The sequence below is a fragment of the Castor canadensis genome, chromosome 3, assembly GCF_047511655.1.
Source record: "Castor canadensis chromosome 3, mCasCan1.hap1v2, whole genome shotgun sequence".
NCBI lineage: Eukaryota > Metazoa > Chordata > Mammalia > Rodentia > Castoridae > Castor > Castor canadensis.
Window position 1 is genome coordinate 56,320,420 of NC_133388.1, and position 13,637 is coordinate 56,334,056.

The 13,637-nt window shown below is 37.0% G+C and overlaps 1 non-coding gene across 1 annotated transcript; it reads right to left on the reverse strand.

Annotated features, from left to right (window-relative positions):
- Positions 1-8,626: 8,626 nt before the first annotated feature.
- Positions 8,627-8,690, reverse strand: LOC141422237 (small nucleolar RNA Z39). Its single transcript, XR_012446838.1, has one exon. It is a non-coding gene; the product is annotated as a small nucleolar RNA Z39 (small nucleolar RNA).
- Positions 8,691-13,637: the final 4,947 nt, after the last annotated feature.

The following is a 13,637-nucleotide window of genomic DNA, read 5'->3' on the forward strand; positions in this document are numbered from 1 at the left end:
CAAATGACTCATCAGATACTTGAAACTAACTACAGTATTTTTTTTCTTTTTTTTATTCATTTATTCATAAGTGCATACATTGTTTGGGCCATTTCTCCCTCCTACCCCCTACCTCCTCCCTCTCCCCCGTAGACCCCTCACTTCCAGGCAAAATCTGTTCTGCCCTTATCGCCAATTTTGTTGAAGAGAAGACATAAACAACAATAAGAAAGACAAAGCGTTTTTGCTAGTTGAGATAAGGATAGCTATACAGCTATCCATGTGCAAATGTGTTACATTCTAAGTTGATTCATCTTTAACTAGCATTGCTTCCATGTGCAAATGTGTTACATTCTAAGTTGATTCGTCTTTAACTGTCCTTTTTTCTAGTTCTTGGTCCCCTTCTCATATTGACTTCTGTCACTATAAAGTTTCTGTATTAGTTCCTCTGCAGTGGGGACATCAAATACTATCGTGTTTTCTGTTTCATACCTATCCACATATCTCCCGTATGTGCTCTCCCCTTATCATGTGACCCAAGTTTAACCACATTGCTGTATTTGCCCTAGATCTAAAGTCTGCATATGAGGGAGAACATACGATTTTTGGTCTTCTGAGCCTGACTAACCTTGCTCAGAATGATATTCTCCAGTTCCATCCATTTGCTTACGAATAATAAGATTTCATTCTTCATTGCTGAGTAAAATTCCACTATGTATAAATACTACATTTTCTTAATCCATTAATCAGTAGTGGGGCATCTTGTCTGTTTCCATAGCAGCTATTGTGAATAGCACTGCAATAAACATGGCTGTGCAAGTGCCTTGGGAGCAACCTGTGTCACATTCCTTTGGGTATATCCCCAGGAGTGGGATTGCTGGATCATATGGCAGATCTGTGTTTAGATTTTTAAGAAGCCTCCAAATTTTTTTCCAGAGTGGTTGCACTAGTTTGCATTCCCACCAGCAGTGTATGAGGGCTCATTTTCCCCATACATCCTTGCCCACACCTGTTGGTGTTGGTGTGTCTAATCATGGCTATTCTAACAGGGGTAAGGTGCAATCTTAGAGTGGTTTTGATTTCCATTTCCTTTATGGCTAGAGATGGTGACCATTTTTTCATGTGTTTTTGGCCATTTGAATTTCTTCTTTTGAGAAAGTTCTGTTTAGTTCACTTGCCCATTTCTTTATTGGTTCATTGATTTTCGGAGAGTTTAGTTTTTTGAGTTCCCTGCATATTCTGGTTATCAGTCCTTTGTCTGATGTCTAGCTGGCAAATATTTTCTCCCACTCTGTGGGTGGTCTCTTTAGTTTAGAGACCATTTCTTTTGTTGAGCAAAAGCTATTTAGTTTTATGAAGTCCTATTTGTCCATTCTTTCTCTTAGTTGCTGAGCTGCTAGGGTTCTACTGAGGAAGTCCTTGCCTATACCTATTATTTCCAGAGTGTTTCCTGCTCTTTTCTGTACCAACTTTAGAGTTTCGGGTCTGATATTAAGGTCCTTGATCCATTTTGAGTCAATAGTAGTACAGGGTGATAAACATGGATTTAGTTTCAGTTTTTTGCAGATGGTTAACCACTTTTCCCAACTATAGTATTTTTTAACACCTTTAATTTTCTCATCAAACTCTTCTAGAACTTACTTGCTTATAGTTTAAATGTGTAACAAACTTTGTGCAAAAGTAAGTCCCATTTACTTTTTTGATCAAAATGTAAGTGCCAAAAAATGTTAATTCATTAATTATTAGAGACTTCTATTAAAGTCATTACAATACACTGACTTTTTAAAGATAAATACCAAAGTATCATATCAATTTATTTTTATAAGAAACTTACAGGAACAAGAATATCAGCATTTAATTTTGTAAAAGAAGTAGTTCAACATATAATCTATTAAATACAACCAATTAAAGTGCTTGAAATATTAGGGAAAGATAGGTGGTGAACAGCACTCTCCCATTCTTGTAAGTCAATATTACTAGGGAAATCATCATAAATTCAAAACTCACTATTGCATGCCATAAGATTTCAATATTGGAAATGGCATAAAATATGGGGGAAGCAAAAATATCTAGTCAAAATATCTACAGAAATGGTTGTGGCAAATCTTAAACTTAAGTGCAGCATTTAAATTTTATTTTGCATCACTATAGATCATCTAAGTGGTCCTTGTTAACAACATCTAAGGCCCTCCAACATAATTTTTTGTTATTCTCCAATTATTAATTTCAGCACCAAAATTCTTCTTATTTATTTGTAATTATGTGTTAAAGCAACAGAAATTAATTTTAAAAAAAGATGGTCCCCAAACTCCATCAACTTCTCTATTCTCAGTATAGTGAGCATGTTAGGTTTAAAAACAGCATTTATTTTCTTACAATCAATTTGAACCATCTGAACTTAGCATTTGGGGAGGAAGTCCTAAGAATAATTAAAAGTAATCGCTCCCACCTAGAGAAGGTCACTAATTTCTCTTGGAACACCTGTTACATTTACCCTTTTGATAAGCCCAGCACTATCTTGATGTGGAGGTGTTTCCTCCCACTCCAAACTGTGGTAACCAGGTTACATTATCCTTCCTTATAGAGTCATCTATCATGCCCTCTGACTTTTCACCAGTCTGAACTTAACCTTGTTTTTTCTGACTGACTCTCCCCCAAATCCATTTTCTGATCATTCTGGGTCAGGAATGTTTTAGAGGAAGATTTTGCTGGGTCATACTTTTCTACCCAGGAGGACTTGTTTATATTATATAGCAAACTGCTGCCTTCACTTTCAAAGACCCCATTTTGTAGTTAAAAAAATTTTTTAACTTTTTTGCTCATGTTTTTCAATTAACACAAAATGAAGAAAATACGTTCAAAAATTATACACAGAAGTTTCTTTTGTCTTTAATAAATGATTCTTCTTTAAATAGCACTTATTTTTGAATTTGCATGTGAAAATTTAAATATTTTTTCACAAAGAAGGTATGAATAGGGAAAAATTACTCATATATGATTGATCCAACAGATTTTTGCAATGTGATATACAGAATTTTAGATAATTTTTCCTTTCAATAAATTTGAAACATAATTACTTATAAAGCACAAACTTTTGTAATATTGTATAACTTGTATTTATAGCCTAGTTTATTTATAGCCTTAGAATTTTCATATTTTTATCAGTAGAACTGATTTAGGCTAGCCTTATATTTGACATAAAAAAACACTGAGAACAATAAATGCAAATGATACTTCAAGATTTTTTTCTACTTTCAGGAAGAGGAAGAGTAGAATCATTATGTTATATTATCTACTTCAGTACTTTCCTTTTATTCATTGAAATATATTAGCACTACACTGGCTAAGCACATCATTCCCATGATTAGAAACTATAAATTTTTTTTTTTTTTTTAGCTTTCAGATGCTCCAAGTCACTGAATTTTCTTTTTTTTTTTTCATTTTTCTTTTATTATTCATATGTGCATACAAGGCTTGGTTCATTTCTCCCCCCTGCCCCCGCCCCCTCCCTCTCCACCCCCCCTCAATATCCACCAGAAACTATTTTGCCCTTATTTCTAATTTTGTTGTAGAGAGAGTATAAGCAATAATAGGAAGGAACAAGGGTTTTTGCTGGTTGAGATAAGGATAGCTATACAGGGCATTGACTCACATTGATTTCCTGTGCTTGGGTGTTACCTTCTAGGTTAATTCTTTTTGATCTAACCTTTTCTCTAGTTCCTGGTCCCCTTTTCCTATTGGCCTCAGTTGCTTTAAGGTATCTGCTTTAGTTTCTCTGCGTTAAGGGCAACAAATGCTAGCTAGTTTTTTAGGTGTCTTACCTATCCTCACCCCTCCCTTGTGTGCTCTCGCTTTTATCATGTGCTCATAGTCCAATCCCCTTGTTGTGTTTGCCCTTGATCTAATGTGCACATATGAGGGAGAACATACGATTTTTGGTCTTTTGGGCCAGGCTAACCTCACTCAGAATGATGTTCTCCAATTCCATCCATTTATCAGCAAATGATAACATTTCGTTCTTCTTCATGGCTGCATAAAATTCCATTGTGTATAGATACCACATTTTCTTAATCCATTCGTCAGTAGTGGGGCATTTTGGTTGTTTCCATAACTTGGCTATTGTGAATAGTGCCGCAATAAACATGGGTGTGCAGGTGCCTCTGGAGTAACCTGTGTCACAGTCTTTTGGGTATATCCCCAAGAGTGGTATTGCTGGATCATATGGTAGATCAGTGTTTAGCTTTTTAAGTAACCTCCAAATTTTTTTCCAGAGTGGTTGTACTAGTTTAAATTCCCACTAGCAGTGTAAGAGGGTTTTTTTTCCCTCTCATCCTCGCCAACACCTTGTAAACACATTTTTTGGCATAAAGACACAGACTTTGGAGTTTAAAATAGTGCCACTACAAGATTACATCCATAGAAGTTCCAATTATTATTTATGCAATAGTGGACAAATAACCAAATTAAAATAGTAATACTGTCTAAAATTAAATGAAAATAAAATATATGATGGAAATAAAATACAATGGAAATAAAATAAAGATTGATATTTAAATCATAAATTTATCTAACACCATCTGGACAATTATAATTCTATTAAGCTTCAATTTGAGGTAAAGTGTTTTGTTTCTTTTTGTGTGTGTGTGTGTGTGTGTGTGTGTGTTTTGAGGTAAAGTGTAATGACTAAGTAAGAGTAGTAATATAAACTGAAAATGAGACCGAAATCAAAACTATATTCAAAAGAGAACTTACTTTCACACTTGGCCTACAATTATAGTAAATCCATTTCTTGGCATGAAGACACAGCCATTGGGATTTTACAAAGAGGTTTCTGGAAGAAAGAAGCTTTCACTGTTGCCATTGGTCTTGCTGTGCAAGGTGGTACACCGTGGTTAGAGTCACTATGTCACTAACTGGAGGGAAGCCATCCAGACCCTCAGGGCTGTGAGGTGCACCTCTCCAGAGGGCTGCACTCACATATGCGAAGGATGCAGCCAACATCCGAAAAGGCGATTCTCCTGAGCTCAGCCTCCTGGGTAGTGGGTGGTCTCATTTGTCCTGAAGATAAAGATGTTCACACAACACTAAAGCATGGGTGTACACATTGGAAAACGTACTGATTTAAGTTATTTACTCACTGATTCATCATTACTTAGTGGCAGAACTGAAACATGAATGCAGATGTACTTCCCTATTAGATCACCATTGGACACAATCATACCTTGTCTCTAAATCAAAATAAGATCCCATCCTAAAGCACTATTGCAAGAAGGGGTTCACAGTGTGCCAAAGCTCTTCATTAACTCTAGACCCCATTAGTATTTTTGTTCCAAGAAACTTGTGATGGATCTTACTTGAAATGACATGCGTCCTTTTCTTTCTTTTTTTTTTTTTTTGGCAGTATTGGGATTTGAACTCCAGGCTTCCCACTTGCAAAGCAGAGCTCTACCACTTGAGCCAAGTCTCCAGTCCATGAGACTTGATTTTGATACTGACCAAGGACTTACTGTCTGACTCACGTAGAGGCCGTTACTGGACTGGTGGAGTGGCTCAAGTGGTAGTACACCTGCCTACCAAGCCTGAGTTCAAACACCAGCAATAAGAAAAAGAAAAAAAAAAAACCCCAAATCCAAGAAATACTATGCTACACCTGCTGTTTTCCAAAAAGAGAGAGCTTTTTTATGTGGGGAAGAGGGGTTGGGGTACTGAGGTTTGAACTCAGGACCTATACCTTGAGCCACTCCGGCACCATTTTTTGTGATGGGTTTTTGGAGACAGGAACTATTTCTCCAGGCGTGCTTCGAACCTCGATCCTCCTGCTCTCTGCCTCCTGAGAGGATACAGGTCTGAGCCTCCTGTGCCCAGCTGGAGAACATCATGGTAAGTGAAGGTAGCCAGGTTCAGAAGCTGAAAAGCCTCATGTTTTCTCTCAAATGTGGAATATAGACCTGACACAAGTGTAGCAGTAATGAAAAGAGGATGCACCAAGGGGAGGTCACACAGGAGCCAGGGAGTACACAAGAAGGAAGCTGAGGGGAATGTGCTTGATACACTCTCTATACCAGAATGAATATAGAATTTTTTAACTGGTTGAAACAACCATAAGAAAGGGACTAAAATTGAAAGAGGAAATGAAGCAAATTGGCCTATAATACATACATACATACATGGAAGTGCACAGGAAATTCCCTGTGTAGCTATTTTAAATAAGCAAAAATGCCATTTATTTTTCTTTTCTTTTGCAAAATCAGAAAAAGGAGGGAGGAACAGGTCCTTTCAGTGGGTGGAGGGGGTTGAAACCACTGGAAGGTGGGAGGAGGAGGTGGGAAAGGGGGTAGAGGTGAATATGGCGCAAATACTTTGGACACATGAACATAAATGGAACAAAGATGGCAGCTGAAACTATTCCTCAAAGGGTCGAGGGTGTAGAACTCAAGTCTGATATATTTCGTGTGTTATAAGAACCTTTGTAAGGACCATCATTTACCCCTACCCAGCACAACAACAAAATAATTTTTTTAATTTGAAAAATAAAACATGAATACCAAAAAAAAAAAAGCATAGTAAAACTCTCCAGTGAAGCTATTTCTTTCTAATTGTATTCTTTCCTTCTAAATGTAGTGAGTCTTGTTTTATGATCGAGTTTGTTTCTGCATTAATTAATGATCACCTTGAATGATCTCTATGCACTTTATCTTTTAATTCAATTTAAAATTATTTAATTAAGCATAAAGCTACTTTCTCATTGGTCTACAATTATAGTGAATGCATTTCTTGGCATAAAGACACAGCCTTGGAGTTTGAAAGAGCCCCACTGCAAGATTATGTACATAAAACGCCAATTATTTGCTATGTAATTGTGGTTTAAATAATCAAATTAAAATAAACTTTCTGGAAATAAAATGAAATTAAAATGCACTATCTAAATAAAATAGAGTGAAAATAAAATGATAAGGTTCATATTTAAATCATATATTTATAAAATGCCATCCTAAAAATTATTATTCTACTAAGCCTCAATTTCAGGTAAAGTGTAGTGCCTAAATAAGAGCAGTAATGTAAACTGAAAATGAGAGAAAAGTCAAAAATAATTTGAAAGCAGAGTTTTATTTGCACATTTGTCTACAATTAGAGTAAATGCATTTTCTGGAATAAAGACAAAGCATTTAGATTTAAAATACCCCGCTGCAAGATTACATACATAAAACTCCGATTTCTTTGTATAGTGGATGAAATAATCAAATGAGAAGAGTTATACTATCTAGAATAAATGAAAATAAAATGTATCACATGAATAAAATCGCGTCATATATATTATATAATGTATTAAATTATATTGTATTTATTAATTAAATATTAAAAATCATATTAAAATATTAATATAATAACATTAATAATATTAATTCATTATATTCTATTATATTATAATACATTATATTATTATATATAATATTATATTATAATGTATATGATTTTATTAATAATATAATATTATTAATAAATATTAACAAATATATTTATTAATAGTATTAATAAATATATTAACAGTATTAATAAATATATTTATTAGTAAATATTAATAAACACATAAATAACAGTATATTTATTAATAAATATTAATAAATATATTATTATTAATAATATTAATAGAATCATATACATTATAATATAATATTTGAATACATATAATAATATATTATATTAATATATTATACTACTATAATACATGTAATAATATATTATATAATATTAATATATTATGACACACTATTATAATAATATAATTATAATACATTAATATTATAACATTACGATTATAATATTAATATACTATATATAATAATATAATATAATACATATGATGATAATATAATAAATTATATTAACGTATTATTATACTTTTATGATAATATTATTGAGATTATTATATTACATTAATATTATATTGTATCATTATATTATGTATAATTTTATATTATTAATATAATAGTATATTATACTATTAATAATTATTATATTGTATTAATATTAATAACATAATACTAATATTATCATATTATAAATAATAGTATATTGATAATATAATAGTAATATATTATCGATATACTATTACATTATAGTATATCGATAATATTCATAATATTCATAATATTATATTATCGATATACCATTATATTATTAATATAATATTGTAATATATTATTCATACACAATGTTATTAATATAATTATATAATATAATATGTGTATTTAATATTGAAATATTGAAATTAATATTAAAAATAAAGACTTAATGAATGAAATATTTATTATATTTATTACATTATATAATCGTGTGTTATAATTCAATTAAGCATCAATTTCACATAAAGTATAATGACCAAGTAGCAGTAGTTAATTTAAACTGAAAATGAGAGAGGGTCAACATACCTTAAAAAGAGACATCACTTCCACATTGGTCTACAATACAGTAAACACATTTTTTGGAATAAAGGTACAGACTTTGGAGTTTAAAGTATCCACACTGCAAGATTACATCCATAAAACTCCAATTATTTATTTCTGCAAGAGTGGATTAAACAAGTAAATTGAAATAGTTATACTTTCTGAATTAAATGAAAATAAAATAGAATTGAAGTAAACAGAGTCATATTTTTAGAAAGCATTTACAGTATCATGACTTCATTCATACTCATTTGCTTCATCATATGCAAAAAGATTTGTATTTAAATCATAAATGTATGAAATAGCATCTTGACAATTATAATTCCATTAGGTTTTATTTTGAGGTGAAGGGTTTTTTTAAACTTTTTTTGAGGTAAAGAGTAATGACTAAAAACTGAAACTGAGACCCAAGTCAAAAATATTTTCAAAGGAGATCTTCCCTCCTCTCTGGTCTTCAGTTATAGTAAATACAATACTTGGCATGAAGGCAAAGCTGCTGGGGTTAAAAATATCCCCAGTGCAAGTTACATACATCAAACTCCAGTTGCTATTTATGTAATAATAGATTAAATAATAAAACTAAAATGTTTATACTATCTAGATTTAAATGAAAATAAAATATACCACCTAAATAAAATAAATGGAAATAAAATAATAGGATTCACAGTTAAATCATCTATACAATACTATCATGAGAATTATATGAAAATAAAAATACCACCTAAATAAAATAAATGGAAATAAAATAATAGGATTCACAGTTAAATCATCTATACAATACTATCATGAGAATAATAGTTCTATTAATCTTGAAAACAAGAGAGCAGTCCGAAGGACTTTGGAAGAAGATCCTAATGTTGCCAGGTTTCTTCTCCTGGTTTTAAAGTTCAGTAGCAGGATCATTTCAAGGTGGAATCGACCTGCAGAATATTCACTTCCACTTTGACAATGTGGGTACAGTGGGGACATCCAGCTCTTGGGGGCAAGAACTGGGGAAACCACTCAGTCAACAGACATTTCTCACTGGGAGGGGAGGATGTGCTGGGCCAGGGAAATCCCCTGCTGAAAAATAAAACCAAGTTATTCCAGACCCTTTTCCTGGAAAGAATGCAGGAAAAGGAGGCCCTGTCTCCTGAGCTGGTGCTATGCGTGCTTGGGGAACAGAAAAGAAGGGTGACAAGCTCCAGCCATAGTACCTGGTGGAGGCAGAAGAAAAGGAGGCCCCCTTCTTAAGAGCTGGCTCCACAGAGACTTGGTGACTACATCCCCTGGTGGGAAGGCTGCCTCAGGAGCTCCAGCCATGGTTCCTGGTGGAGGAAGGAGAAAAGGGGACCCCCCTTCTTAGAAACTTGTTCCACAGAGACTTTGGGAATACAGCTTCTGATCGTGAAGAAGCTTCAGGAGCTCGGGCTATGGTTCCTGGTGGAGCAAGGAGGAAAGGAGGCCCCCTTCCGCTGGGATGGATCCCCGGAGAATTTGGGGACACAGCCTCTGATGGAAACTTAGTTTCAGGAGCCCCACGCGTGTTTCCTCGAGGAGGAGGAGGAATGGCATTCCCGGCACTAGTAAAGGAGCAGCCGGGCTCCTCTGGGAACGTGTTCCCAGGGAGGGAGTTGTCTTCACGATGTCCAGTTAAATTTTCTGTGGCAGGTGGAGGAATTGACTCCCCTCCACTAACGAAATTGCTTTCTTCATCATGTGGGAAAACCTCCCCTGCTGGAGCGCTATCTTCAGGGGCTCCACACACATCCCCTGGAGGAGGTGGAGCAGGAAAATCAGGCTCTTTTCCCAGACATGGGCTTTTTGGATGGTTTTGGAAACTAGCTTCTGGTGGAAAAAAGTCTTGAGCTCTATACATGGTTTTTGCATCCACTGGGTGCAAGGGACCTCTGAGTGGAGGAACAAAACCAGGGCCCACTGCCTTGCTTTCAACAGGCACATTTGAATTGTGTGCAGGAGGAGCTGGGTCAGTAAGTGGTTGTCCTGATGGAGGGACCATCACCCTTTCCTCCTGTTTGCGTGGGGGACACAGGGACCCATTCTCAGGAGGTGCTCCATGGTGGCCAGTCAACCCATCACAGCTCGAGTCCCCTCTTTCCTTGCCAGTGTGATGCTCCAGTGGATTATCGGGGCTTCTTGAGTCTTTTCCTCCTCCCTGCTGAAGCAAAGGTGGAGGTCTGAGTGGACCTTCCAACACAACAGGAGAGAGGAACGCTCTCCTTTCACATGAAGGTTGAGCCACTGGTGAGGGACCACGTGGAAAATGCTCCCTGCCGCATGCTGCATTTGAAACCCCAAATGCATTTGGGTCTTCTTCTAAACGTTTCAGTTCCAACTCCATTTCCATTACCTTTTGTCTGCTGTTGGCGTTGACTTGCCTAAGATACTGCAGATGTTCTTCAGCATCCCGGGCCTCCAGCCAGTTAAAGTGAGCTTTCTTCTCGTAGGAAATAATCTCCCTTTGGTGATTAAGTTTGGTTCTCTCCAGTTTTTCTTCGAGCTCTCTGGCTACCTTTTTATAGGTCTGCAGCTGTGCAGTCTTGCGGCTGATGTTTTCTTTTACTTTGGGAAGTTTCTCCTCTGTGTCTCGCTGGCGGTGATCCTCAACCATTAATTTCCTGTAGAATTTCAGTCCTTCTTCAAACACTTCAGGAATGATTGTAGTTGTGTGCTGAAGCGTCTCCTTCTCAATTTCCAACTGTGCATGTTGAGACTGTAAAATGACTTGTTCGCTCTGGACATTTTTAATGTGTTCTGTCAGGTCTTTGCTTGCTCTCTGGACTTCACGCAGCTCAGTGTAAACTTGGTCTCTTTCTCGTACCAGGGATTTTAAAGACGCATTTAACGTCACAGCGTTCATCAGGTGCTGCAGAGCTCCTTTGGTCTGAGTATCTAAGTGAGCAGGATTTCCTGGGCCAAGGTTCGTCGCTGTGTCCAAGTCACCGTCATGTGTTCCGTGTTCTTCCAGAACAAAGGCCCAGACTTTCAGCTTTTGAATGCCTTCAGTTAGCCACCTCAGGTGATCGTCTTTGTCTTTTAGAATTCGTGCTGCAGATGTCGCAGGCTCCTCAAGTGTTACTTTGTGTTTATTAAGGTGACTCACTTGTTCCTTCCACACTGCAGCTTCTTGGAGCAGCTGTTTGCAGCTTTCCTCCAGCTGGATATTTTCACTCCGAGCCTGTGCTGTTGAGTCCTTAAGATTCGCTTCACTGACTCGAAGTGTGCTTAAGGTTGTTTTGGCTGCAGCTACTTTGGGTGTGAGAGATTTTAGTTCATCTTCTAGGGTCTGTGTGGTTTTTGACATTTCCACATTCAATTCAACTTGTGTATAATGCTTGCATTTCTCTTCTAGCAGCTCCGTTTCCAGCAGGAGTACTTCCTCCAGTTTACACTTGGAGATGTCCAGCTGTCCACAGGCTGCGTCTCGCTGTTTCTCCACAAGGCTGTTTGTCAAGTAGCTCACATTTTTCTTCAATCAGTGTAGAAAGCTTTAGAGCAAGCTGTGTTTCTCTTCGAGCGTAAAGCCAGCTTCTAACCGATTGAAAACTTCTCCACAACAACAATGGGATAGAGAAAAGTCCAATAATAGTCACACACATCACAGTTCCCATGGGAAATCATGGGGCTTTTGCCTCAGTTCTGCAGGGTCTGTTGTCATAACCCTGCCAAATTCCTGCAGGACCAGCCCCAAGTGCATGGGAGGGACAGCTTGAGGCACATCCATAGCTTCAAGGCTGCTTTGGCGGTTGCCAAGGCCAGGCTGAGCCTCGAAAGACAACAAACACTCAAAGTTCTGCCTAGAACACTGACACCAGAGCAGACCACTGCGGAGCTGGGGGTGAGGGGTGCATGGAGTGTTGGGTAACCGCCCCCCAGGGAGATTTACATGGTAGTGGCCAGACCTTGACCAGGAGTAGACACTGTCTTCCATAAAATGGACAGCGACACCTCAGATGTCCTAAAGCTCATCTAGGCATCCTCATACATAGAGCCAAAGAAAGTGCTATTCTTTTTTTGGGAGGGAGGGGGGCAGTTAATGTTGTCTATTCCTGAATCTACACTTAGATTTCATGGTAGAAAAGCCAGTTTATTCACACCTAACCCACCAGGGTTAATTCCTCTTGCACCACAACACAATTCGCCTGCTTCCATCAGACCAGTTCCATTGGTACTCCTCAAAATGCTGAAGAGAGACTTTCCTTTTTATTATTCTATCTTTCATATTTTCCTCTTATTTTCACTTCATTAGGACATTGCCCGAGCCCTTTGTGGGTATGCTGCATGAATCTGACTAAGAGTATTGGGGAATGAGAAATAAAACACACACAGAGTATTGACATAAAACAGAAAAGCTGGGGATGGGAGGACTGCATGTTCCTGATGGGAAATGTGAGCGCCTACCTGAGCCAGAATGGTTATTTTATAGGTCAGCACAAGGAAAAGACTCAGGCAAAAATCAAGCTTTAACAATTCTTTGATGCAAGGTGAAAGGAATGAGGTTTGGTGGGCTAATTTTCCTAAGGATATAGAAGCTTAATCACAACACATCAGTTCATCAGTTTGGGAATCATCAAGGCATGCAGGCCACCTTATCTAAGGTATTGATTAATGTGGCATCAGGGAGTCTCCTAACAGTTCTGGTACTTTATCTGGTTTTGCATCAGGGGCAGGTATGCAGACACAGCAGGTTGTATTCTTCAAGGAGATGGGAGAACAAAGGTGAAGACACCAGTGCTGGGAAGAATGAGAGTAGGAGAGGCTGTGCAAACTCCTACCATGGAGAAGCTGTGCAAACTCCATTATTTCCCAGTCTAGGGTCCATGCCTGGTCCCAACAGGAGATATCATTGTACAGGGGGGATTCACTGTGCTAGATCCCAACAGCCTTACATTGTACCTTGCTTAGACCATTCTCACCATCTCCCCCTACCTTCTCTGCCCACTCACATCACTTGCAAGAGGTTTCATCGTTCTCTTTCATGTATGTATATTCCCTCACCTGCACCTCCTTCATTCACTTCCCCCTCCCACAAGTTTCCCGCACACACATTCTATCTATTTTACAATCCTATCTTTCATTTTGAATTCAAAGTCAATGTTCAAAGGGGTTTCCTGATGTGCCCAGCTGTGAGTATACTTTACTTTGTTCAATTCAACCCACTCTATATGGTTTCTTTCCTCTAAATGTATTGAGACTTGTTTTATGATCCAGAAT